The sequence below is a fragment of the Epinephelus moara genome, chromosome 20 (assembly GCF_006386435.1).
Source record: "Epinephelus moara isolate mb chromosome 20, YSFRI_EMoa_1.0, whole genome shotgun sequence".
Classification (NCBI taxonomy): Eukaryota; Metazoa; Chordata; class Actinopteri; order Perciformes; family Serranidae; genus Epinephelus; species Epinephelus moara.
In genome coordinates, this window is record NC_065525.1 from 15,602,161 (window position 1) to 15,629,626 (window position 27,466).

Below are 27,466 nucleotides of genomic sequence, written 5' to 3' on the forward strand. Positions count from 1 at the left end.
AACCAAACGCTTTTGTGTCTATTCCTGCTCTGTCTCGTCTTTGCTCTTTGAGATACTTGAGACACTTGTTCAGTCATAGATTTTTCTAAATATCCTGCAAAGTGTACACTCATAAAAAAGCCTAGATTCCAGATCATGTGTCCATATCTTCAAACAATGAAATCACACATGCATAGATATCACAAACAACATACCCCATACACACTGTACCACATCTTTGCTGTATAATGTGTGCAGCTGTTTGTAAAAATGTACTAATCATTCAATTACATTGTTCTCTAAAAAGTTATCCAATCTACTGACATGGTGACAAACATATGACTCGCACTATAAAATCTCGGCCAGATAACAGTGTCTTCAATATCTTAGTAAGCAATTCTGCATACAGCTTTATTTGTACCTGTGGTATTGAGACACTTGCGAGTTCACCCATTGTATCTTGAACTTCAAATACATCAAATGATTTTCTTGAAGTGGCTGTTGTTTATCACATAGAAAAATAGTATGTCAGTATGTGTACGTGTGAAGGGGGAGAAAAAATGAGCCTGATCAACATAGAAACAAACAGCAGCAGCAGCAGCAGTGGTGGTGGTGCTTTCCTACGCCTATGCCTGCACACTGTCCACTGTCCTGTGCTTTATCTCCTAGTCATGCCGCTGGGTGACATTACTGTATGAAGGATGTCCTGGACAGAACTGATAACACGTTCCTCATCACTGAGGTCATTTCCTTTACCCACAATGCATCTAGGGCCAGCTGGTGAACTAGTTTGTATGTTAGCAGTGGGGTCAATCTGCGAACCCTCGCTGCTGAAAAGATATACAGTAAGTCAAGTGAACATAAAATACCTCTGAAATAACAAGTGGTTCAAATAGATAGATAGATAGAAGTTTTGTCATCCAAGAAATTAATTTCAATAACTGACACTTAGCTCATTATTTAAACTTACAAGAAGGGACCAGACAATGAGGGTTGGAAGCCAAAAATCTCATGATATGGTGAGGTAGAAACAGAGTCAATGGCACTTAATCAACAACACCCACTATACAGTATTTTGTTGTTGTAATGGCATAAAAAAAATCAGATGACACAGTAACCTCAGGAACTTGTTCAGTAAGATTCTGCCTTTTACATGACGGGGTGGGAGTACAGAGGTAAAGTGTTTGACGGCTGCTGTCAGTCATGGAACATTAACTTATAAAGAACAAGAGAGAAATTGAAACAAGAGGAAGTGATTTTTATGTTCTTTTGGCATTTACTTGGTAAAGAGCAAGCAACACAACAAGACAAAATTCCTTGGACATGAGTGAATAACCCTCCACTGTTTTCTGCAGCAGAGGCGTAAGGGAATTATAATTCATGCATCTGAGAGATTAGCATATCTAATACAGTGCATGTTTTATGTTGAACAGTGTAATATGCTATATGATGTATATTATGTACCCAGTACATCTGGCACTGTGGAACACTCAAGCTTCTTGGCCATGGCGTGATCTACTCAATATCAATAAAGTTGTTGTGTCCTGACTCAGAGAAGAATTGTCTTGTATTTCTTTAACAAATTGTCTATTTGCACCCATCACAGTGCAGCTTTTTGACTGTTTACACTCAGAGGCTTAATTATGGATCCCACTGTGTGCTGTGACTAACTAGTAGGCTAATCATAGCATTGACAAGTGAAAGGTAGAAAGTGGTTAGGATTAGGGCAAAGAGATCATGACTGTGGCTAAATCTTGCCAATCCCAGATATTCTCTAAAATTAAAGTGGTAAAATTATGAGATAAACATACACATGTATTGCTAAAAAGTAGGGTGACGTAGTATAAAGAGCAACACAGTCCATGGAGGTAGTACAACGTTGTGGGTGAGCAGGTTAGCAGAGGACTTTCACACACAAGACTAAGTTTGAGTCCCATGTCAGTCAGTGTTGGTTTATCATTTTTAGTCTTTGTTAACTTATTATTTTAAGATGTATAAAGCTGCTGATGCACACTACGTACATAAACTTTAGCTGAGTAACTGAGTAAACCTGTTCATATTAACATCATATTTCGATGTTGCTGCTGTACACTTTCATTCCAGTTTTACCTACAAGATTATTTGTAAGTATTATTAAGTAGCAAACATTATGTGTAAAGCAGTTAAACTTTTGAGATAAAGAATGTTTGCATATTTATAGATAATTTTCATTCCTTCATTTATTTATTTATTTAAAACCTTGAAAAACATATTGAGGGAGAACCCTCATTTTAAATGGTGCCAAGATACATACAACAAATACAGACATAACTAAAAACAAATAGTAAAGGCAGAATATGTGGCTTTATCAGCTCTGGATTTTTTGTGAATCAGGGAGAGGGAGTAAATGTTATTAGATTTTCCTTTGTTTTTTAAATATTCTTTGGGGAGAGATGACTGCAACTTATTACTGAGCCAGGGAGAAAGAAAGAGAGACAAAGAGACAATGAGAGAAAGAGAGAGACGGAGAGGGTGTAGAAACTACATGTATTGATTACGTTGCAGTTGGTTGGATGATAATCATCATTATTACAAGAATAAAACATTTAAATGCGCACAGTGCAGTACAGGGTGCAGGTGAGGACTACATACTATGTAGAGCTAATTGGACTGACTATACAGACAGAGGGACAGGGGAGGGTGTGTCTTTGAACAAGAGGCCAAGCATGGCAGATCGCTTCTCAGCAAAACTTTGGAGAGGAACTGCTGCTGTTGGCTCTGAAAGGAGAAGCCCAGTCAGGGTGGCCGAGGATGATTCCTCTTTTGTTCCATCTCTGTCACCTAATCAATTTTCTTTGGCAAGTCCTAAATAAAGTCATATAGTGGTACTAATGTTTTAATATAACGCCATGTGTCTGCAGCACAGTTATGGCCCCAGACCTCCTGATCCCCCCTTCTGTATCTTGATTCATTAGCAGGCTAAGGGGGCGGCATTTGTTGTGCGGCCGGGCACGGATGACAGGAAAGAAGATGAGCAAAGAAACAACAGAAAACGAGGGAGGGAGACAGGGAGGGATTGAACCAGTAGAATAGACAAGTGAGTAGAGAAAGAAAGAAAGACATAAAGAGACAAAGAAAGAAAAAGAAAGACACGGTGGTCTGTCCACTTTACCCACCATGCAGAAGAAAAGCATCATCATCAAAAGCTTTAGACTCCAGGGAGGCTAGAGTCTGAGAAGACGAAAGGGGAGAACTAAAAGAAGAATTAGGTGCAGAAGAAGAAGAGGGAGGAAAGGAATAAGTGAGGAAGCAAAGGAAGAAGATGACGAAGAAGAATGGGTGAAAAAGCAGCCCGTCTGAACGGGACTGCTGGGCTCAGCAAGTTAGTGATTACTGATTAGCCAGCGCGGTCCTGTAGGGAGGCCTGTCTGTCCTTGGCTTGGGAAAACAACATAAAAGGGAGCCGGCTGTTTTGTGACGGGACTTGAAAGCTTGCTAGCTATCGGGAGACATTAGCCTTATCAATGGCCGGTCACTAGAGCCGGGCTATATGAAGCAACAAGGGCACTGCTTTTCCAGAGGGAGATAACCAACGCATACCTCGGCCCACATTTGCATGCACCGGGGCAACAGGCAGGCAGAGACACACAATATGACAGAAAGAGAGAGACGGGCATGAAAATAAAACATTAAAAATCTAGAGAGGCTGTAGAGTGCCGCTTTGCCAACGGAGGTAAATGCCAACCAACCAGCCAGTCAGGCAGTGTGTCCTGCCCAGCGCCAAGATGGGTGTGGCAACCTGACAGACAAGTAGAGTGCTATACTGTAGGCCTGCCTGATGCTTCTAAACCCACACCACCTTGTCTTCTACTGTCATGTACTGGCTTTCCACATATATGTGGATGGAAGTGAGAGGTTAACAAGTGCACCAGCACCTTTCAATCATTGAAAAGAACACCTTGACACTTGGTGTGTGTGTGTTTGGCTGGTTTGTGTGAGAGTTTTCCATTGGGTTGAGTCCACTAGTCTAATCTGCTGAACTTGGGTCAGTGGAAAAAAAGCAGCTTTGAAAGGGACTATGGTGAACTATGACAATATGAGACAACATCAAAAGACTTTCTGGAAAGAGCCCTGTTTTTCCCGCATCCCACTGTACATAACACATTGGACCAGCCAGCTCACAGACTTGTGCTAAAAGACACCAACACACACCCAGCCCCTTCAGTATGTTTGTGCTGATTGATTTTTGTGGGGTAAGGTCATTCGGAACAGCTGCAGATAGACCCGCAATTCATATGGAGTTCAAAGAGTGCTTGGGTCGGTCAGTGTCTTTCCTGTTTGTACTTTACCGAATGACAACGTCATCAGGCGCCCTGCCTTGTCAACAGCGTGGGTGGCAGGGCAGTTAGTCCGCCTGTCAGTCAGTCACTTTTCGATCTGCTGTCACAGACATGTAATCAATGCAGCAGAGCTACAGAATGTCAGTTCAATCCTTACATGTGGAGTCTGGACTCTAATTTGGCCTGCAGTAAAAGTACTACACTTATGATTAGTGTTTCCAACTTTCAGAGTGCCCTTAAATTAACTCGATTCTCCTGGACAATAAAGAATCCCACACTACATTCTTTAAAAAGTGAAAGAAAATATTTATTTTCCTAATTATCCGTAATTATTGTGACTCAGCTGGATGAGCAGTCCATGACTCAGCGAAGCAGCGGTCAAGATCAAAGAGACGGTGAATGAAAGTCACCTGGGCATAAAACACCTGCCATAAACTTAATGCTAGTGTAATCCTGCTTGTGCCTGCTATGTTATGTTTGCGATATTTGCAATGCACAAACATCTGGAACAAGGTTCAAAGCGACACGCTCCGCTCTCCGGCGCCGCTTTTCTGTTCGCCCCTGTCTGTCATTCTCTCGCGCTCTCCCTTGTCTTTGTCTCAGTTCTAACACCCCGACCCGCTTCAGATCTTGTTTTCCTCTCTCTCAGCTGACTGGCTGGCACACCTTTTCAGAGGGCAAAGTCCCTGAATGAGAAAACAGAAGAAAAGACACGCGTGCACGCACATCGGCATGCAAGTGAACACATGTAATCATATGCAAACACAGGCATGCGCACTGGACTGCAGACACATCTTACACACAAACCAATACACAGATGAATACATGCACAGGGAGGCAAAGCTGCTGCATACACACACACACACACACACACACACACACACACACAAGCACACACTTCCAAAGTCCTCCAGCGTCATGCCTTCCCACCCTACACTTGATAAACCCTTGTGTGAGCCTGACAAAGCAGGAGAGGGCACTCAGCTGCCTTTGAACACTGGAGCAGGTTGCATAAGACAGCTCAGCGTACCATTGGACTGTATTCACACACTGAGTACTGTACCCAGTACTGTAAGAAACATTCAAGCAATTAGATCTAAATGGTTTTGCAATTTCACCTCTAATACACTGTTTTTAAATCATTCATGACGATCATTAATATCGCTGTCAGTAGTATTTATACTATCAAGGTAATTTTTGCAATTCACAGAACAATCTGTTCCATCTGATGCTACAGTACATTTGGCTCATTTGAAAAGTGCCTGAATCTCAAACCAACACATCGGCGGAGATGGACTGGAGGGTAAAACCATGATTTGGTTTTGACTTCTAAAATTATTCACATTCCATTGCATCATTCAATAGAAAAGAGAAACAAATGTATCAGCATCATGTGGTGCTGTTTCCGCTGAACAATAATAGATGATTGTTGCACAAGTAAATGTCAAAATCAAGGAAACAGCAATGTGAATGGGTTACACTGACAATGCATGGCTGGGTCCCCTTAAAGGGAAATGTTGCCGATTTTCAACCAGCTTTGTATCCGAACAATGTGGGTAATATGTGTAAATGAACTGTGGTAAACCTCCCTCCATCCTACCGATGCCCACATCTCTCGGCTCATCTCTCATATAGCCGTTTTCCCTGGCTCTAGGGCTGTTGCTCAAACTACAGATTGTACTTTGGCATTTTTGTACGCCCGCTACCATGGACACAAAGTTTATAGAAGCAGATCGAGAGAGAGACAAACCCCTCTCTGTCTCTTAAACTCAGACCAAACTTAGATCAAACAATAAAACTAGGCAGCGATGATCAAATATGAACCAAGATTCTGTTACTGCATTGCCTATGTTCACTTTAAATGTTTAACTGTAACTCACTTTTTTGTTACCAGCCGGCCGCTATATATTTTTCTGTGTCAAAATGGACAAGCTCGCATTACATCACCCAACAGCTGGAGTGGCTTTTAGTCCGGTGCGGCGCAGTGCATTCTGGTTGTTTCTGATCAGCAGTTAGTAGTTTACATGTGTTCTCTCAAAGTCCGAAGACACGTCTTAGTTTCAGAACTGTGACGGCAATGGATGTCAGGACATGCTGCAGCCCCCTTGTGACCCTGACAAGGATTATGTGGAAAGAGGAACTGGATGAATGAATGAATGACATTGTCCTGAGGTTAAAAATGCTGAATGTCAGCTATAATTTGAGGGTATTATCAGCCATATCAGGTGAACACTAAAAGATCTAAGATGCTGGCGTCCCCGAGTCTGGGTGTTAAAAGCATTTGGACGTATGATTTTTTTTTTTTTTTTTTAAGAGAAAAGTCTTTCTGAGGTCAAAATGTTGCATGTTATACATTGTACATGCAATGCCATCCAATTCCTGTGAGCTCCTCACCCTTTAATCACGCATTTTTTGCATGTCAGTGTGATGATACGTGAACTGTGAGGTGACAACTTTGGTGGAGACAACTGTGCAAAAAATCACAAAAAAGCATACTCAGATCTGCAAAGAATACTGAGCAAATTTGAGCTTTCTCCTAAACTGGCTGCAAAGAACGTCACATGCTAGAGGAGAATCACGTGTAATGATTTTGGTTAAATCTGACCAAAATTGTTTTTAAAAATCCATGTTAAAGGAACAGTTCACACTAATATAAAAAAATATGTATTTTTCATCTTACCTGTTGTGTTATTTATTAATATAGACTGACTTGGTGTGAGTTGGTGAGTCTTAGAGATATCGGATGTAGAGATGTCTGCCTTTTTTCAAATATAATGGAATCAGATGGCACTTAACTCATCTCTTTCCTGAAATTTTGACTCAATTACTCGAGATAATCCACAGACCTTGTTGTGAGCAGTTTCATGTAGGAACTATTTTCTTTCTACCAAACTACATCCACCAACCAAATCACTACGTAGAAGTAAAAGTGCATCTACCTCACCACTGAGCTAACGTATGTCACAGCTTAGCCGAGGAGGACGTCATTAATGTTCACATCTTGTGCTGTAATGAGTATGAGTCTCTCATCTATGAGTAGATGCTCACTTCTGTCTGCGCTGTGGTATGATTACAGAAAATAGTTTCAACCTAAAACTGCTCACAATAAGGTTTGTGAATTATCTTGAGTTCCCGGGTTATGATTTCTGGAAAGAGACATTGCTGTTGAGTTTTATAAATGTAATTTTTGGGTGCTTTCAGCACCACAAACTGAGTGCCATCAAGTTCCATTATATTTAAAAGATATCTCTACGACCGATATCTCCAACACTCTGCAACTCACACCAGAACAATCTAGATTGATAAATAGCAGGTAAGAGGAAAAATACGTATTTTTATTATCAGGGTAAACTGTCCCTTCAGCCTTTTCAGGGAATAGCCAAATCTAACTGCTATCTAAACGTAACCAATAAAACAACAAATAACTTTTTTTGAATTGTTTTGATTCTTCATGAAAGTCAAGCTTCACTGGAAGCATTTTGGCTGTCATACTTTGTATGCAGGACTAAGTTCCTAGTGTCTACATCCATAAGGAGTGAATGGAGAAGTTGTTGAAGTTCAAAGCAGCAGTTTCCATCCCTGAAGAGGAAACCAGAGCGCTCTGTTTGTCATTGATGTCATCGCCAGCAAACCACACTTCAAACTGGTAATAAGGCAGCAGGGGTACTCACTCCAAAACACAGAGGGCCTTATTTGTTCAAGCTGCACACCCCGCGTGCGCCTCCATGCTTCTACCGACACTGTGCGCTAATGGTTCCCACATCAGACTCTTTCAGTGGCCTCGGTCACATATGACTGCCATGCGTCGCCATCCCCATCTCCATCCACCTCACCTCACCTCCAACGGGCTCGGTCAATTAGTACGTAGCATGGAGAGTGCAGAGCGGGCTTCTGAAGGGGCCTCCCAGTGGGGGATGTGAACAGACTGGCTGAGGAAACAGAGCTGTATTTACTGAAAAGCACATTTGGGATGCACTGATAGTAATCTGACTTTAATTTAACGGGTAAAATGGGGATGTGAGTGCATGCATGTGTGCTCGTATGTGCGTATAAAGCCAGGGGTTTGTGGGAGCCCTGCACAGAGTAATTGAGACCGTATTTCAAACAGCCCAGACCAGATCTTGACTCAATCACGTCTGGCCCCATGGATGGGGTAGACCAGGGTCTACATCATTGTTTGACAACGTGTATGCTGTAGATTGATTTTCTGGTTCCAGTGGAAGGGGACAAACGGATGTGAAAGGGAGGTACAAGATTATGCATCATGAGGAAGGAAGTAGAGAAAAGCGTAGCATTTGGACCATGTGCTCCACTCTGCGCTGAGATTTTTTCTTCTCCTTTTGAGGACGGCATATTTGACAAAGCCTAAAATATACTGAATGTATGTCTTGGTGCGCATTTTGAGTAACAAGACTGGTGTTCATAAACTCCTACATTCCTGCTTAATCAAATGTTAGTTATGATGTTGTTTTGTAGCTCTAGACTTAAAGCGAGGGAATTCATGTAGTTGTTAAACTGCTTAATGCCAAATCTATAAAACTGTATAAGCAAGAGTGCAAATCAATTACCAGACTGTACAATCAGCACATAAATCTACAGAAATGGTTAGGGAAACCACACCAGTAAATGTGATGCAGAGGTGGTGAGCCTTATCCAGTGGGTGGATAAAGAGAGCTAGGAGGTGTGTGTGAGTGAGGCGGAGAGAAAGAGAGAGCAATCAATGGTGGTCTGGTAAATTGGGGCAGTCTGCTGCCTTCATCTCCTATAGAAAAGAAACAACTAATCATACTTGGCACAGTGAAACCACTAATAACTTATAACTTTTTTATGATTATTTAGTGTTAATCTGAAACAGCCGCTCAGTTTCTTTGTCTTTCTTTGTGTTGACGTGTGTTTCGTCTCCTATGGGGCACTTGCGAAATGACATGATTACCTTCTTTGTCTTTCTGGCTTTACTTAAAAAAACAAAGACCATTCTAGTTTAGTTAGTGTTCTGCTGGCTGGCAGGACAGCCTGCTAAACAGAACGAGACACAGCTATGGAAAACAGCTATGACTGAGAAAACAAAATGCTGAGAAAAGGTACTTGCACTGGGCTCCAAATACTTTTTGTTTTGTATGCACTGGGGGACGTAACCTTTAAAATTACATGCACCAAAATGTTTTTACAGCGTCATTTGGTGTACCTGTCACTCTTTATCTGCACTTCTTCTACAGGCTGCATCTGACCAAAATTACAGTGATGTACTGTGAAACCACTTTAAATTTTATATGGTCATAGGAAGGTTTTAAACAGCTTCTTAAGCGCAAATTCGCGACTTGCAATTACCGGTCTGCAACGTTCTGAAAACCTGCCAGTTTACACCACTGTGACTATATGAGACAGTGAATCGTCTCCACAGCAATAGCTTTATGTACTTTCGTTCTAACTTCCAGCTTTTCAGGCTTATTTTGTAGCTGAATATAATTTGTAGCCTCTTGAAAAAGGAATGAGGATAGTGATAGTGAGATACCCGCTATGGTAGGATTTTAGGGATGAAACCGCAAAAACAAACAAAACAACCTGAGTTTCATTTAAATAACCTGCGCCAATTAGCCAGTAAATGAGTATATGTGCGAACATGTGCAAATATAATGAGCAGTTGCAATGACCCACAGTCTGACACTGACACAGTGTGAGGACACTGACTTGTGTGTCAAAAGTCGCTGGAATGTAAATGAGATGTACTAGGCAAATTAATACACTGTTTGCGGACAGTTTGTACCTGAGCTGGCCAGCTGACTTTGCTACAAGCTGATTGGCGTCTGTAACAGGTAATGCGCCTTACGTTCCTAAACCAGCCACTGGCGACTTGAAAAGCTGAGTCACAGGAGACACCATCAGTTGGCTTGGGTCAACCTGAGACAGGACAGTTTACAGCGCTGCAACTTTTCTATGCCATGCTCTAAAACGATTTGTCTAATTGCAAATCTTTGGTCTGAACTGGGCTGAAGCAAACCTCATATGAAAATTCAAAGTGTCAACTGCATGAGTCATAGCCAATGGTCATCCACCTCTCTCTTCCAAATGTGGTCAATTCTGGCTTCAAAAGACCAAGATGGCAACGGGCACAATGCTGAAGTCAAGGCTTCAATGCCGCAGTCCACAAACCAATGGGTGATGTCACAGAAGCTACATACATTATTTATACAGCCTATAATATGCACATTTCGAGCCCTGATTGCAATAGTGCTGCGAGCTGTTCACTGGACATTCCAGGAGCATCCACGTTTAAACCAAACAATATCACTGAGGAATAAGGTAAGTGATGAATGGATACATCTTAGTTTATAACCTTTTAGTTTGTGTAGTTAGTACATCTCAAAAACATACCAACAGATTTGAATGAAATGCTGAGCGATGAGCCATCAGCCAGGTAACTGTTTTTAATCTGGATTTGGATCAGTGTTTAGATTCAAGGATTTCTCAACATTGTGACATTTTTCATATTTTTTTTTCTCATGAACTAACGTACTGGGATGAAAGTACAGTGTCCTTGTATGCAGATCTGGATCCAAATGCATCAAAACTATCTATTATTCTAATAAATCTAAGAGATTGCTCAGTCTGTGAAATTACAGTATGCACACTCTCTCTCTCTCTCTGTAATTTCTAGTTGCATCTGTTTTTGTTTTGTTTTTTTACTGATGCCATCGCCACAGCAGAGCAATGTTGAGATTTTAGAGGAAGCTGAGCACTTAACAGCTCACATTCAAACTCCAGTGACTTGCTGGAATGTGTGATGTAAGCACAAAATGAATAGCGTGCAACAATGAAAACATGTCTTAAACATTTATCAGCTGTTGATATATTTGAGTTTTTTACTTTATCCCCTGCACTCACCACTGATCCATTATCTGATGTCAAACACATGATCAAAACCAACACGGTTTGAGTTTCACATCTTTAGGGATCATCCCACACTAGCTGGGAAACCGAATGTGCGTGGGTGGGTGTGTTTCATACTTCCAGTTTAACTGCTATACTACCTGTAGGCCTTGGAGTTTTTGTTCTCCCCAGTCTTTGATCTCTGCTCCATTGTAGCAGAATGATTGACCTCAGTCAGACTTGATAAAACATTCCCCACCTACAATTATTCTTGCAACTCACATGAAGAACATGCTATTCACAACAGGATGATCTCAAGAGTCATATAAAGGCTCCATTAAATCCAGGCATTGTATCAGATTTTGGCTGCTGGGTTAGAAATTGCAATTCTCTTTGCACTGCAGGAATGCACCCCAGATGCAACTACTCAGCAGGATAATGTATACAATATGAAACCAGAAGAAACAAACTTATTATACAAACCTGGTTACCGGTTTTACGGGAAGTTCATTAGAAAAAAAGAAGAAAAAAAAAAAAAAAGAGCGGTAACAAAGATAAGATGTGACTGAATGTATGAATATGACCTGTTTGCATAATGTCAAGCAACATATGAAAACGGTTTTCTTCCACCGTGACGTCAGATTATTATACGACAAAATACCATAACATCCTGAATGTGCAGTGCACTTTTTTTTCCCTGCTCAAGATGTGGGTAGCTGTACAGAAGGTGGTGCAGATCAAACACGGTGGCCTGGGGCACATTAGATCCAATTCCACTTTGTTACAGAGGCCTGCATTTATTTTCTGACATTTACCATACAGTAAAGTCAGACGAAGCCCTTGTGGAGGAGGCCCCTCTATCGGAGTCTCCTAAACCTATCAGCGGACAAAGAAAGGGAAGAGGCGACGTTACCCGGCTAGAAAGGGCTCGAGAGCATCTGACTTCCATTGCCGAGCTCAGCTTGTGTGTTCCACTTAGCCACTGGTATTTTGAGGAGATGCACGGCACAGTTACCAGAGCCCCGCACTCAAACACACATGATGTCATTGAGGTTCTATCATTACAGGCTGCAGATGATGCTGTGTTGAGCCGGGTTAGTTCCCACGCTTGTTTTTGCAAACTTTGCTTTGGACACAATAACGCACGGAGGCTTCCGGCTTACACTTAAGTTGTGTAAGGCAGGAGAAAAGAGAAATCCAGAGGGGGAGATTCAGGGAGAAAAACTGAACCTCGAGACTTCCTGATTTCTTTTTTTTTTCTTAAATTCCTCTCATGTTACAATCTATTTCGCAGCATCTGTCTGAGAGCCTTGTCTGTCCTCTGAGGAGCTTGCAGTGAACTAGTTCCTGAAGCCCCTGCTGAACAAGTGAAATCTTTGCTGACAGCTCACATTTCCTTTCACTTAAAAATGTTGCTGCTATAATTGTAGTGACGCTCATATGTCTTTTTTACTTCCTGACTCAAGTGACCAATCCAAAACAGCTATCATCATCTGTTACGAGCACAATACATAAAATATGCACAACACAGCAATGTTGTGTTTTTTTTCCTCAGATGGCTATTACAGGTTTACAGTCTGAGTGGGTGTTAACTTCCAGATAAGCTCAACTGTACTGCACTGCATTCATAATGTGAACAAGCAGCTTCCTTGAAACATCTGAGCACTTGGAATGAATTCTTCACTTAAGATAAGGCGTACAGGTAATCTGGCCCAAATAGGCCATCTGCTGTTCCCACAGCCAACAACAGAGGCTAATAACATGCTGCATCCAATCAGATTGTACCGGAGTCAGCCGAGATAAAGGCAAAGCAATAAAACGAAACAATCTGGTGCTTTGACACTACAAGCAAGAAAGCTCGCTATTTCGCTGCTGGGCTGGGGGCAGGAATGTGCTCTTTGAACCAGCTTTATTTAACAGCGGAGCAGCATGCGCACAGCACGCCCTGAGTCTCCGAGCTGGCCCAGGGACCGTTTGCTCCTGGCGTGGGCACGTCAGACGCGGGGCCACCGGGTCAGGGAGCTGGCATCCTCACCCCTGGCACAACTTGCTCCCCTCGGGGGCGTAGGGGCTGACACCGGGCTCATGGGGAGCACCAGACAGACAGGGGCCTACCAAACAGCTTGTGACCATAACCAACAGTGGCAGAGAACAATGAATGCAATTATTTACAAGAACACAGTCCAAGTCTCTTTTAGTCTCTCCCTATTACGCCTGTTTACTCCCACTCTCCTTTTGCGGGGCAGCGTGGAGGGGCTGTGACCCTGTCGGTACAGTCGTCAGCAGGACTTTTTCATAGTGCCCAGGGCTACCCTGCTATTCATGCTCTATCGCCATCAGGCCTGATCAGGGTCCAGCTGCAGCCTCTTTCCTACCAACTGCACATTTTGATGAAAGGTCAAGGGAGACACATCAAACTTGAGCAGTCAAAGTTTGTGTGAGAGAAAAACAAATGTATAAAACTGCATGAAAATGAATATGGTTTTCTTTAGGTAGTGTTGAGGTAATGTGGAAAAGATCTGCCAAAGGTTCAAACAATAATACAGTGGTGAATCATTTCTTGCATGCACCATTAGGAAGGAATTTCTCTTTCTACTGGTTTTAACTGCTGAGAACCTGGTACAGACCAACAAGTTTCTGTCAGCACATGGCTGCGAGTGGCAGGGAGGAGCTGAGACCTGAGTGGGCAGAGAAGCCAGCCTCAGTGCAAATGCTGTATATTTAGCCTCATAAAATGGAATCATAAAATAAAATTTCATGTAATACATTTTAATAGGATATATTTTTAAACACAGCACAACCAATGAGTGGTGTCATTAATTGAGATTCATTTGCTAACAGAAAAGACTAATTTTTTCTATGACTATTAAAACCCATGCAGGGGTAAACCTTGCAACACATTTTCCAGTCAGAAGCTGCTGTCTGTTGAACTGCATGTTTTCCCAACATATACAGACTCCCACTGTTTTCAGCTTCAAATCAGCATACAGAGACACCATGCAGCATCATAAATATTCCATCATTACAAATAATGTGCATTTTTTCATCTCCTGACTAATGACACTGTATTCACTGCCCTTATATCACCAGAATTCAACCTCAAGCAATCACTGAGATGTTTTCCTCTTTGTCTAATTAAGGCAGTCACACTAAACATAATGCAATACTACTAGTACAGTCCAGTTTAAATGATTATTATTTCCAAGACTTTGTGCTGAAAGTCTGTGTGCAACTTTCTGACTTGTGTTTTCAATATGTCTTTGCAATAAAGGAAGCTTGTGATATCAGAGATGATAAATCTAGAATGAAACAGCCAATTGAATTCATGATTATGGGGAATATATTGGTGGCTTTAGATATAATACTTTGTTACTCTTCAATGTTCTGCTTATTTTTTAGTGTAAATCACTAAATAGAAGGGTTACAGTTGGAAATTGGTTTGAGTTAAGAGTATAATTACACTTGTATTGTCTTTTAAGGTATCAAACAACCCAACTGAGGTGATAGATTGGCAGAAATCCAACTAAGTTTGTTATTTCTGAATTTTTCTCCCTCAATCCAGTACTCCCCAAAGAAAGACAATCTTAACATTTGCAAGGTCACCTATTTCATGAGTTATGGTCCTGTGACCAAAGGGCCCAGATATATGATAATCTCTTTGGTATTTCAGAGACCCACAATTGACTCAGACCCATATTTTTTGTATTAAGTGAAGGATCAGTAATAATGAAAGAAGACAAACTTTAGAAACTGGGTCCAAACTAGTGTTATCAACGGCAGACAGATTCTTCTCAGAGGATGGAAGACTAAGGGGGTTCCTTCAGTACACAAAGGGCTGCAGAGATGGTGAGAGTAGCAGCATTTGGTAAGATGTCCTTTACACGCTTTGGGAAAACTGAATGTATATATTATAAAATGGGGCAAATACTTAACCTTTTGGGGGACTTCTGACATGGGTCGCATTTTTGTGTTTATGGTCTTATCTATGCATGGACAAAAGTATGTATTTGTTTTGTGCTTCCTTGTTTTGCGACAGTTTATTTGTTGAAATTTGTCTTTAAATATCTGTGTCCCCTATATATGATGGAGCATGCTTATGTTGACAACTCAGGCCAACTGTGTATGTAGTGATAATGACTTGGGGGAGTTTAGGGTGGGAGGTTTGTGTGCATATTCTGTGATGCATTTTATTTTGTACTTTCTTTAAGAAATAATAAAAAACTATTTCTCAGAAAAAAAATGCAAATTGTTACTACATGACATAATAGACTGTAGTGCATAATCTATCAGATCCAAGCGGAAGTATACATCACCTACTGTAATGACTTTATTGTGAGTGGGACCCCAGAGGAACAAGATGGCCTCTCCATCCCCTCCACACTGAACCAACTCCAGCTGAGCAAACAACACACGCTCAATGCGGAAGCTACGGAAGAATAATAGCACCCAAGAATGTACATTAAGTGTACATTCCCGCTGTACATGCAAACACAAAAGCATACATACACTCTCTTTAGTGCACACATACACACTCGCACACACACACATACAGTAGATACAGTGTGTTCCATTTTTCTTTTCCCCCGTGGCTCTTGGCTGTGGCCCTTTAGGAGTCTCCAGATGAAGAGAGTGTGGAGTGTGGCAGAGGGTCCTTCCATAAACAATAAACAACAGTTATCTTGTGTGCGGCCGTCTGTGTCAAGAGGCGCATGAAGCCAAGCCCAGCATCTGAGAGGCGTCTGCTCCTCTTTCCGCCTTTGGTCTTGTCTCTTTCAATGGCTTATAAAAGTGTGGATGTGTGTGTACGCCCACGGGTGTGTGTCTGTGTTCACAGCACAGCACAGGGCTCCTCTGTATTGTATTCTGAAGCTGGCTGGAAGTAAAAAGGCAGAATTAAGAGTGGCGGGGGCAAGAGAAAGGGGGCTGCCAGCACACTGCAGAACTGCAGGGAGCTCCCCCAGATCCCAGCTGCCCAGGACTGGCTGAGAGCTTCAGGCGAGTGCCAGGCTTCCTTGGCCCTTATGGAGGTGGGCCAGAGAAAGTGGGAGGAGTGGGAGGTATACGTCAGAAAAAAAAAAAAGAGCCAAAAATAATGTCTGGGCCTATATAAAGAAGGCCTTGGGAGACACACAATGCTGACATACACAAGAAAACCTCAATCTGTTGGCAGGTAGGAAACATCAGGGGCATTTTTTTTTCAGTTCTTTTCACAGAGAAGAAAACAGAGTTTTCAAATAATAATTGGTTATATAAGGTGTTCATATTTTATGAAGCACTCAACTTCCTGAGCAGCCCAGTGAAAAGCTCTTCCAGCATTGGTGGCCTGAATGCCTCTCCTTCTCCACAGGGGCTGGCAACACAGTGGAAAACAGAGTTTATCTGGAACTGTTTAATGCATTATTTGTCTAACAATCAAGGAAGTGAGTTTATTTTGCAGATAATTATAGCTTTTGTTGCGTCGATGGCCAAGATAAGCCAAAGTTCCGAACCATTAACTGGTTGTGCTTTTTCTGGCAAACACTGAGCTTGTAATGCAGAATGCACTGTAAGAGCCCTGGCTGCAAAACTAGAAGATCTTCACATTAAGGAGTAGGACACCCTGAACTGCACGATGCCAATCAATCAATAAATCAATCAATAAAGTCTTCTTGGGTTTTTCAGTGTTAAATTTACTTGGACTTTAATTCAACATGAGATACTTATCACCACAAGAGTTCCCACCCTCCTATCTCTTGATCCGCTTACATCAAATAACATGACTCAATGAAAAATTGAGGCCATTAACTATACAATATTCAAACCATATGTAAAGCCAGTGTCTGATCCGACTCCCACCACACACTGAAGGGAGTAATGCTATACAACCGTCCAAAGTGGAATGTGGGCCCTGAGAGCTGAAGCTCAACTGTAAGCAGTAATAATTACAGCTCAGGCAAGGGCCTCTGGAAAACCCCCGCCTGGTCTAGACACTTTTGCCCTCTGAGCTGACCCAGGAACCGGCCGGGGTGCTAATCATGGCACTTGGCAGACCGCAGCATTTTTCCATAGGTCCTCAGAGAAGGCCCTTCCTCTACAGAGGCAGGTAATCACAACAAGAGCACATCCCGCCCCGGTAGCAGGCCAATGAATGCGTGTCTGCTTTGTCCACTCCAGGAGGAGTTGGGAGACTATTTCTGTGCTTCGGACAGAAACAAATAACCCCTGTGTCACCCGGACTGTTAGGCTGACTGCCTGCTAGGGGGCTGATGTGGGTGGTGTTCGTCATTGTGCGCTCCCGCCCTGGGGCCAGTGACAGGAAGTGAGCTCCACTATGACAAGGGAGAAACCCATTTAGGCTGTTAACTCACCAACACTTCACGAGGGTCAATACAGAGGTGATGAAAGTTCATAAATGGGGCTGCAAGTGGCATCATTGGCATTTACCACACTAAAATTAATGATCCATGTGGAAAAATAAGAGAAATAAAGAGATATACGGTATATTCAGGCTTCTGGAATTCTCTTAATACCTCTTGTTTCCTGCCCCACACGCTTACGGATTTACCTCCAACCACCAGGGTCCCCAGGTTGGCTTCCCAGGTCAAAGTCCTGACGTACGCTGCCTGTGTTTTCCATAACTAAACCTTTTCCTTTGGACACCTGGACTTTATTTGTTGTGTCCAGAGGGGGCCGTTTGGATACATTTCATTACCACTTTTTGACACTCCGTCCTCTCTAATATCTAATATTGCCGCTACAGCAGCTACACTGGGAACAGATTGATGTCAGGGATGCTATTGTTGGACATATTGTTCCATTACTGTGAGGAGATGGAGTGTGAAAACATCCCACATAACAACCGAACATACTGCAATGATGAAAGAAATGCTTACTGCTGGAGTGAATATTTTTTATGTTCTAAATATTGTTGGGTATTGATGTTTTTGGTTTTGGTGCAGATGATTAAATTATATCACAATATCTTAATTTACAACATCAAAATGAAAACCTCATAAAAGCTTACATTCAAATTGTAGAAACTGGTAAATCTGCGTCACACTGTCAGATTATCCGTCACTTTTAAAATGTAATTATTTAATTACATTAGGACGCTTCAGGGAGAGATGTTAGCAAAGCAACACAGATGTTGTTTATTTCACAATGAGGAGCTGAAACATTGGTTGATTTAACACCAACTGCCAACAGTTCCCACAGTCTAAACAGGAGGTCCCAATTTCAGTGGCCACCAAATAGTTTGGTGACATAAATGTGGAGGACTTGGTGACAGATCCCATGCCAGACCACTTTTCCTCTTCTCCACAACTCTGAGTGATCCGAGTGATAAATGTACTTAAGCACAGACTGATGGAAAAATCTAATTTCCTCCCAAACTGAACCCCAGAGACAAACGCAGAGCAGGTATGGAGCTCAGGTGGCATCTTACTGCAGATTCTTTCTGTTCTTCATGCATGCACACACACATACATGAATACAGATCTATTGGAGGTACCACGTCTACACACAGCTGTTGTTTTAACTGACAAGGTAGCCAGTTTACAATCTCCAGACCATATAATAAACACTTGATTAGTTAAAAGATAAAATAAGACTTACATTAAAAGCTTGGGCTGGTAACAGGTGGGCTCAGATCTTCGCTGGCAATTTCAGCCATGTTTATGATGTTACTCAGGTGTGCCAATAAAGAGCCTGACCCAAGCTCTAGGTCTTATGTAGGGGCCACAAAAGGCTGTCAGGTGCTGCTTCTTTTTGCTTTGCGTCGCATCATTCTTCTTGTCTTCATAAATTCATTCTGAGTAGAGTTTGATTTCAACATCTGGATGTCTTACTGCAATAAAAAAGAGAGCAAATTTAGAATACAGACATTGCTTGGGGGAATTCAAGAAAAAAATATAGCCGCAAGCGGCGATTCCGGGGTTCAAGCCAACACGGACCATTAAAAGTTGAAAGCTGCAAAGGATCAAGACCTTTGACAGTTTCAAGCACCTGCATTAAAGATAACTAACAGGTTTTATGACAGACATTTATTTATTCACAACCAAATCTGTGCTGTGCCATGTCCTTCCCATCATCACAGTCAACCTCTACTGGCCAACTGCAAAATCATTTTTGGATACATCTTTCAACAGCTTTATAAAAAAATATCAACTATCAATCAAATATCACGGTGATGTTTGAAGAAACTGTCATTGATTTAAGGCCAAATTTTCCACCAGGCCAATGCACTTGTTTGGAACTCCTGCAACGTCCTATTGTAAAATTTGAAAAATAATTTTCAACATGTTTTTGAAACATATCATGTGAGTTTTATAAAGACTTGAAAAACAATTCCTGATTTATAATCTGATTTGTTATGCCACATACATTTGTTTGCATTTGTAGCGCCCCCTAGTGGTGGATTGGAATGAAATTTTTAGGTTATATTTAAAGTGCTTGTGTGGACATATCCTGTAAGTTTTGTGATGATTGGCCCAATATTTGTGGAGTTAGGTCTATTTATGTGCAGAGCCATGCCCCTTTCACCGGTTAATATCTTAAAAGTTCAATGAGAAATCAACAAGCTAAATAGCTTTTGATAAATCCAGTCCAATATCGATCCACAAAAAAAAAAAAAAAAAAGATTGGAATTGGACCCACAGTTGTGGAAACAATGTCAAAAACGTGTTTTTCAAAAAAATTAAAAATGGTGGAAAACCTATTGAGGTGGACCTTAATGTTTCTTGAGGCCTTTATGTAGAGCACCTTGAGCTGGACCTGTGTGTCGAATTTCAAGTCAATCTGACTTCAGCACGAGGGGCATGACCTTTCCAAAAGGGCATTTTTTTGGGCCTTAATTATAGTGCCACCATCAGGCCGATTGGGTTCAAAATTGTTGGGCACACATCTTCCAATCATTGATGAAAGTTTTATGTGTCTGCCATGTACCAACTCACAGGAATTTGCACAAACATTTGGGAGGAAGATTTATAATATACTTATAATAAATCAGCAGAAAAACGATATGGTTTCAGCCCTTCAGGCTTGAACCCCTAATTATTGCTGTTGATTACATGCACACTATTTTTTTCCCCTGTTTTTGTGTGTGTTTATGTGCGTGCCTGGGACATGCTCTCAACAATGTGAGTGCCTCTGTGTACATCCTCCTCTTTCCCTCAGCCCTGTAGACTCCCGATGCCCACAGTGATCTCGTCCCTCTTAGCCAGACCCACCAGGCCTAGCCCACCCTGGCATTGGCACTGGCACAGCCAAGCTGACAAATATTATCTACCTCAGTGCCCTTGCTAGCAAGCTGACGGGATGGGCAGCATTTGTCTGGCTAGAGTATCCAGTATCTGTCTGCCTGCGTTGGGTCAATGAGTGCATCCTGATCCCCCTACCCAATATTAGACAAAATCACACTAATACATAATAAGTCTGATTTTTCAGCCTAATAACACTGGTGTCACAAGTCTGGTTAGAGCTTATCTAAGAAAGTACTACTTTCAATAACTTTTTGGTGAAAATCAGAAAAAGCAGTCAATAAACAGTGCTCTTATAAAACACAGAGACTGAGATCTATATAATGTGGCAGACGTGTGTTTGCAGGAAACCCCACTTTAACTGACAAGAGCTGTGGTGTGAGTCATCCTGGGATTTTCTGATAAAATTGTCTCTTTAAATCCTCCTCCACCCCCCCTCTCATGACTGACTGGTGTTCTTCCACCAGAATCCCTCTCAGTCACCATCATTTTCATCATCCTGGCAAAGAGTCACTCACCAGATAGGCCTACTGATGATGAACCTGCAGGGACTGCGTTGCTACTTCCTGAAATTAACTACAGCTGCTTTCATTTCCACAACCTCTGGCAATGTTATTGTATACCTTTATGACTCAACCAGTGACAAACCGATCTGGGTCTGGCAGGGCCAGAAGCTCTTCCTTTAAAATGACTCAACTCTGACTTTATACAAGAGCCCTCATTTCTACCACTGTCACCAAAGACTAGCCAGCAGCCTTTCTGAAGACCTTTGTGACTCATCGGAGAGAATGTGGTGCTGAAGACAGGGCAGGAGCAGGCGGTAGGCAATACTATAGAGAGAACAATAAAATGCAGATAATGACAGATATGGCCTGTGACACAGATGGGAAAGGACTGTTTTAGATAGACACTCTCCTCACCAGTCTGAAATTGCAGAGTTGAAGAGCGCTCTCTTGAAGGAAACATGACTGGATCAAAGAGAAAAGACTTATGGACTTACATTATAGCCTACAGATGGTGCAAACTGGTGTTTTGGTGTGGTGATGCAGATGACTGTGTACAATAATTCATACTCTCAGTCATAAGTGGAAATGATTTTTAAAAAAATCTATTTATGATGACTTCTTTGTTGTTTGTCATGTAACCTTACGCACGCCGTTGACAGTTCCATCCACTGGTACTTTGGCCCAAACTATTAATAACTAAAGAAGTGACCAACACTCTTGACTCCTGAACTTGGAATGATCATTTCTGAGGTAAAAATAAACTCATTAGCTGCACATAAACATCTAATTGAATCCAACTGGGGTTTTTTTAGGCGTGTTATAAGTAGTCTTTTTAGAGGTTTGGGACTGTGGTGAGGAGTGGGTGGCCCAGCCCTGACCCCCATTCATCATAGTGAGATACAGTAGGCTAAGTTGTGGAGGGATGTTGAAAAACGCCGCATCCCACAAACATTAAACACACAGCACGCACATACATACACATACAGAGGTCAAGAAAAAGACTAACCACAGCATCAAGACCGGTTTGTTGACCACTTATCTCCATCTGCGTATACATCCACCTTGAAAGTGAATTCTGGTTAAGGAACCAGATGGAAAGCAACAGAGGCAAAGTGTTTACTGAAGCAGTAAAGGATCCTCAATTTGTGCCCATAGTTTTCTCTATACTCGAAAACATTGGTGCCAAAACATTTTTGTTTTGTGTTTGGACCAAAGGAAAAGCTCTTCTCTATCTACACCTATCATCCTGACCCTCACATCCCCCTGGTACACCATATCACACTCCATGTCCGAGACACTGACACATGAACTGTCAGTTCCACATATTTCTGTTTGATCAAGTCTTCCCTATCCTTCCTTACACTGTTGCCCTGTTCTTCATGCACAATTGATGATCAATTGATGAAATTATGCAATCAAGCAGTAGATCTTTGACGACTGAAGCTCATTCTCTCTGTTCAGCTTCAGGGCAGGAAAACCCTGGTAATGGGCATGAACTGCAGGAACAAAATGTGAAAATTAACAACTGGAACAAGAGACAAATTCATTCAACTGCAACCACACTATGTCAACCAGAAAATATGCTGAAAATACTACAACACAAACATCATCGGCGTCCACAAATGTCGACAATCCACGGAGATGCAGTGCCCTTGATAACCCTTCCTGTCTCCATCTACAATCTTTAAAAGCCGAAACATCAAAGCTTGGAACAGTGCCGCGTTCTCAAAGTCCAAATGATCACTTGTCTCAGCTTGGATGGGATCCTAGAAGTTTCTGACATCGATGTCAACAAGACAGGCAGGCTCATTCAGACAAACTTGCTCCTTCCTGGCTCGGCTCTCCTGTTCTCACAAGATCCAATACATCATAACCAAACAGTGGTCAACTGCAAGGACATAAAAAGCGTGTGATTCATAAGCAGTGCCAAAGGGTTTTCCATAATACTCTAACTTTCTCTGGGATCACTCATTTTAAATGTCATAATGTGTATGTGTGTCCCTCTCCCTCTCTCTGTCTCTCTCTCTCTAATTACAAACACAAAAAATTGTTTTGACGTATTTGTGTGAAGACAAAGGCAGTGACAAATGAAATGTCAACTGTCAATGATTACAGGCGTGTATGTACATTCACAAGTAAATTTCACTCAAAAGAGACCCGAGCTGGTCTGTCAAAAATAGATCCGGTGTATAAAGATGGAAGAGTGTGAAAAGAGCCTGGGGCTTGGCTTGCGGTGGTGTTCAGGTGTACTCTGATTAGCACTGGTTACATCACTTGCCCACCACTCCGCCCACTGTTTTGCTTTTTTTTTCCATTGTAGAAATAAAACCCATTTAGTTCATTTTTGCATGTCAGTGCCCACATTTATCAAATAAAATAACTCATAAAGTACTAACTGTGTGATCAGTACTTAATCATGTACCTGCGCTACCGGGGTGGCTACGATCTGAACGTTAATGAGACCAAGACGTGCATCATCGACAAATAACTTTTCTTGTTAAATGTCCTGTGTACTTGTAACATTGGTTGCACCAATGTTGTTAATAGTGTAATTAACAATTATTTTCATTGCCGATTAACCCATCAACAATTTTCTCTACTAATCTATTCGTTTTTTGGTCAATAAAGTGTCCGAAAATGGTGAAAAATAGTCAGTGTTTCCAGAGCCCAAAATCATGTCCTTCAAAGTCTTGTTTTGTACACAACCCAAAGATATTCCGTTTACTGTCATAGAGGAGTAAAGAAAACACAAAATATTCACATTTAAGAAGCTAGACTCACCGAAATTTGACTTTTTTTCTTAAAAGATTTCTTAAACTGATTAATGAATTATCAAATTAGTTGTTGGTTCACCTAATGGTTGACGACTAATCTATAAACAATAATTTTTTGCTGTGTTTGTTGTCACAAGTTCATGAACAAGTGGGAAAATTTCCTCACCATGACATCTCTACCGGGGTCACATGTGGCCCATGGACTGGGTGGGCATATACGCAAAGATACACACCGGCTACACTGGCAAAGGATCATCTCCATCCCTGATGAAGCCGACATGCTATGGACATTGGATTTTGAGCAGAGCTTTGGTGATCAGGTATATAGAGAATGTGCTGGTTTTGTCAGATTGTACAGCACACTTATCAGGATTGGCAGATGGAAAAGAAATCGCAAACTGGTTGCTTTGAATCAAGGATCGAAGCCACGTGCTGACTAACAGTGATCATCATCACAAAGTGCACATGCCACTTCACCAGCAACGTCTCTTGTAAATGCACAGTACAGCTCTGATCTGACAATCTCAGGCTGACCAAGTTGGTATCATCTTCTGTTCATTATCTACACTGTCTTTGATAAGCATGCTTCAAAATGCCTCTTTACTAACTTTAATTTAGTGTATTGTGGTCTTGAAATAATATTGCATTTATTGAATTTGGATTATTATGTTGTTTTCTACTTCCTCCTGCTCTGTCACTCACATGTACACATTTAATCTTCCTCTTTGTTCCTCCTCCCCTATTATCTGTCACTCTCATCTCTTCGATTCTGCCTCTCTCTCTGGCCCCTGGCACCATCTTGAATATTCATAACTGTCCTCTGATGAGCATGCTAAATGGGTGTCAAGATGATTTGGCCACATGACAGAACTGGATTGTCTTTGATAAGCCCCGACTTGAACCAGAACAAGGCAGCAAGGAGGAAAAGAGCGACAGGGAGAAAAGAGACATTGACCCCAGAGCAGTTTTTGGGTGCTTTGTTGAACCAATCAGAGCCCGGGAGCAGGACCGTTGGAGCTATGACTGGGCACCAATGGAGAGGTCAGTAGGGGGGCGGACCCCTGTGGTGGCCCTGGGGGTGAAAGTCATTGTCACCAGGCTTTAATGGGTCCCAAAATTCCTCAACTGACCAAAACCTGTGAACGATTGAGAAACGAAAGACATTTGTGATTCAAATAGGGCCTCTGGGGGCTCCACCATGAGGTCTGCAGTTGGAAAAGCTTCTCAGAGGAAACAAACACTCTCCCATACCCGCAAGGATAAGCCAACCTGGTCCCCTTTTTGCTACATTTTCATATTTTTACATCACAAAACTGTGGGATTTAGCTTGGTTTTCTTCAACTTTAGGACAAAGCAGCTTCTATTTGGAAAATGAATTATTTAATTTATTTGGCCATATGGCAAAGTGAATAATCATGGTGGGAAAAGGAAGCACAGGAACATGATTTGGTGTCTTTCCTATTAACGAATTCCATCATTAACAATATAAAAAACTAAAAGTAGCCAAGTCAAGAAATGTTTGGACACTCAGCAACATACCTCGTTTGTCAGGGACCTGTAATATTTTCTCGACGACTATAAAGAGAAAGGCCAATGTGTAATTTCTGAAGGTAATAATTTCCCTTTCTTTGTTTATTTATTTATTTTTCCACTCGTATTAGTTTGGCATAAGCTACACAAGCCACCTCCAGCTCAACAGCAGCAATAATAGGAAACAGTGATTTCTTTATTTGATAGTCCCTTTGGAGTGGTCCAACTTTCCTATAGGCACTTCAGACAAAGGCCAGAGCGCAGAGCTAAACTGACTGTGTGCTTGTATATGTTCGCACTGTACCGTGTGCTGCTACAGATGTCCAGGTCTAAATGGGAACCATTTCTTCCTCTTTATAATGTGTTTATGATTTAGGATGCAAAACTTCCAACAGAAAACATGTCGACAAGATATTTGGCCTCTGTTGTACACAGACAGGCCAGAGTTTAAGAGTCTTTCAGATCAAGTGTTTATAGTTTTAAAGTACAATGATAATCTCTGGACATATGATACAAGTTCTGATGAATGCAATGACAAATATGTTTGATTTTATCCATCCCATAGATGCACATGTAGAAATCCTGGATACACTCAACTTCAGTGGTAGGTCAAGCAGTCTGATCGGAGTTTATACCCCTGGTTGCTACATAAATCTCATCATCCCGTGGGAGGAGTCGAAGGCTGGCACTGCAGGCTTTGTTTCCTCTGTCAGCTTGCAAACTCATCTGCCGTCACCGTCCTGTCACACAGTAAACCCTGCCCAGCCTGGATGGTAAACAAAGACCACCAACTACTCTCGGACCATTCTATCTCACAATCTGCTAATGGCACCACAATTTACCAGGAGCATATAAACATGCACACTCACACATGACAAAAACCTCAGTGGAAATCACAAACCTGCCCGCTAATCTTCACTAAATCTGCCCCCCCATTTGGCTTTATCTGTCTTTTGTTATCAGTGCTGGGACTGGAGAATGGCAGGGGGTCACAAGGGTAAGACTTCTTTTCCAGCATCTGCTTAAAGAGAGGGGGGCATGAGAGCAGAGCTACACAGGACAAGGGGCCTCCCCTTGCTCTACTCCTCAACCCTCCACACCCCCAGCCCCCAACTCTGATATTTTTGGAAGTCTTTTTTTCCTTTATTCTGTCTTTTTTCCTTTTTCCTTTCCTCTAAAACCCAAATAAAGTATGTGATGGATGAGTGAGCAGAGGCAACACCTCCCCCATCAATCTAGGGCCAGCCGGGGTTTAGGGAGGAGGGGGAAGCCGTCCCTTCACAGGCCTCTAGAGGACACAGCAGCATGTCCCCCATGTCTCTCACACACACATCCACTGGACACACAGATGCAAGATTAGCCATCGAGGGACAGAGTCGTCATGCACAACTTCCATGGATATCCACAAATGCAAATGCAGATGCATGTTCAAAGCACAGTAAACACGTACAGTATAGGCATGAAATGACAGATGAGCAATGCTCTCAAACCTCAGACCTCAGCATGTCCACCCCACCACAGCACAATTTAGCAACCCCTTTACAGCCCCAATAGCAGCCCCCTGTCTGTGGACCCCCTATGCTCACAGAGAGCCTGATTTCAAACCAAATAATGTAAAATTGCCATAACCCAGACAGGAAGGAGATCAAGCAAAGGCAAAAAAGAGAATAAATGCAAAAGAAAGAAGGGGGGGGGGGGGGGGGGGGGGGGGGGTAAAGAAAAGAGTTCGGAGAAAGGAGACACCAAATGGTCCTGGTTAGCGGCTGCAGAGCACGAAAAGATCTGAACAACACAGACAGTCTCTCTCTCTGTCAGAGAGCACCACCAGCACAAGGAGTAAATTCCAAGAGAGTGTCGTCATCAGGAGCAAGCGAAAGGCAGGGAAGTGGTTTATGAAGAAAAAAGAAAACCCTGGTTTAAGCCTCTGGGTAAGTTTGTGGGTGGTTTTGTGTATATGCATTCTATACTGTATGTGTGCACGTGTGTACATACACACACATTGGACGGATAGGTAGGCATTAGGGGGTCCTTTGCATGGCATTCTCACATGCTCAAAAGTACAAGATCTACACTATGCATTAAGAAACCAAACACATCCATTATAAACTACAGATGTGCACTGAATATAAACAATCAAAAATAATGAGCTGATGACAACCTGATGGATTGACCTCTACTATGAGAACATCCCCATACCATACACTGAGGAACCACTTTATTAGGTCCACCTGTACAATTTAACACAGTCCAACACA

At 42.0% G+C, this 27,466-nt stretch overlaps 1 protein-coding gene across 1 annotated transcript in view; it reads right to left on the minus strand.

Moving 5' to 3' along the window:
* Positions 1-27,466, minus strand: part of ccnd2a (cyclin D2, a) — a 183,844-nt gene that overhangs the window by 97,072 nt on the left and 59,306 nt on the right. The window contains exon 2 of the mRNA XM_050074284.1: positions 18,759-18,990. The gene's annotated coding sequence lies outside the window, so the exon portion shown is untranslated. The remainder of the gene's footprint in view (positions 1-18,758; positions 18,991-27,466) is intronic.